General features: G+C 42.6%; 1 pseudogene; it reads right to left on the bottom strand.

Moving 5' to 3' along the window:
- Positions 1-474: 474 nt before the first annotated feature.
- The window catches only part of LOC105000177, a 2,740-nt pseudogene continuing 1,485 nt past the window's right edge, over positions 475-1,729 (bottom strand).

The following is a 1,729-nucleotide window of genomic DNA, read 5'->3' as shown; positions in this document are numbered from 1 at the left end:
GATTCTCTTTCTTCCTTAGGGTCACAAAGATAAAAGAATGAATGGTCTCTTAAGTCTTAGATTGGAAGCCTGTAGTGAAGGAGACATGTTCAAGTAACTTTTTATACAGCCCTTATAATTGTTTACATGGTGAGTGCATTAAAGAACCAAGAGAAAGCACCATTTTTTCCAAAGTGATCTAGAATAAAACTTAAGTAAAAACTCGAGAAAAAGGCAAACATTTCATCCTTCCAGAAGGACACACAAACATAGACAACAACACCTAGAAAAGAAATCAAGTGCCTGAATCCCTAGTTCATGTCCAAGAAGTCAGATCTCAGTCACCATATCACAATGTCCCAGTATAATTCAGTCAAGGTATAACCACAAGGGGTTGGCTAGTGATGCCTCAATATAAGAGTGTGAACCACTTATTTATGTTAATTTGCCAGCATGTCAAAAAGCACCTTATTCTGTTTAGAATAGTTTATGTTCTCATGCTTTCTTGCCAGATGCCTTTGGAGCAAGTGCTTTCTGGGCTGGAGCTTTCTGAGCCTTCTGAGCTTTTGGAGAAGGTGCTACATTCTGACCTGCAGCTTTCTGGGCAGGAACCTCCTGGGCTGATGCCTTCTTATCCGCAATGGTCATCTTTTTTTTTCTCTTTTTGCTGGAACACTGGCAGTGGCAACAGCTTCTGCAGCTGTCCCCTTAACAGTAAGTGCTTTTTGGGGAGAAGCTTTCAAGAGAGCTGCCTTTTCAAGTTTCTTAACTTCAAACTTGATGAGTCTTGCCTTTGTGACTTTTTTTTTTAATTTTATAGTCAAATATATTTTATTTATTTTTTTACTTTACAATATTGTATTGGTTTTGCCATACATCAACATGAATCTGCCACAGGTATACACATGTTCCCCATCCTGAACCCCCCTTCCTCCTCCCTCCCCATACCATCCCTCTGGGTCATCTCAGTGCACCAGCCCCAATCATCCAGTATCATGCATTGAACTTGGACTGGCGATTTGTTTCATGTATGATATTATACATGTTTCAATGCCTTTGTGACTTTTTAACAATTGAAATCTGTCATCCTGGATTTCTTTTTTCTGGCTTCAATCTTCTTGACCCACCTTGTGGCCGCTCACTTTGCAGGGATATCTGCCTTCTCCTAGGCTTTTCCAACATAATTCTGGTGAGCACTGTGTGGGAACTTGAAGAGGAAATCAGTGAGCTGATGTATTTGAAAGGCATAGCCTGTCTCCATCAGTTCAGTTCAATTCAGTTCAGTCGCACAGTCATGTCCAACTCTTTGAGACCCCATGAATTGCAGCACGCCAGGCCTCCCTGTCCATCACCAGCTCCCGGAGTTCACACAAACTCATGTCCATTGAGTTGGTGATGCCACCCAGCCATCTCATCCTCTGTCATCCCTTTCTCCTCCTGCCCCCAATCCCTCTCAGCATCAGAGTCTTTTCCAATGAGTCAACTCTTTGCATAAGGTGGCCAAAGTATTGGAGTTTCAGCTTCAGCATCAGTCCTTCCAAAGAACACCCAGGACTGATCTCCTTTAGAATGGACTGTTTGGATCTCCGTACAGTCCAGGGGACTCTTAAGAGTCTTTTCCAACACTGCAGTTCAAAAGCATCAATTCTTCGGTGCTCAGCTTTCCTCACAGTCCAACTCTCACATCCATACATGACCACAGGAAAAACCATAGCCTTGACTAGACGGACCTTTGTTGGCAAAGTAATGT

Source organism: Bison bison, unplaced genomic scaffold (assembly GCF_000754665.1).
Source record: "Bison bison bison isolate TAMUID 2011002044 unplaced genomic scaffold, Bison_UMD1.0 scf7180017864369, whole genome shotgun sequence".
In the NCBI taxonomy this organism is placed as follows: Eukaryota; Metazoa; Chordata; class Mammalia; order Artiodactyla; family Bovidae; genus Bison; species Bison bison.
Note: the sequence above shows the minus strand (reverse complement) of the source record. Positions and strands in the feature narration are given on the sequence as shown.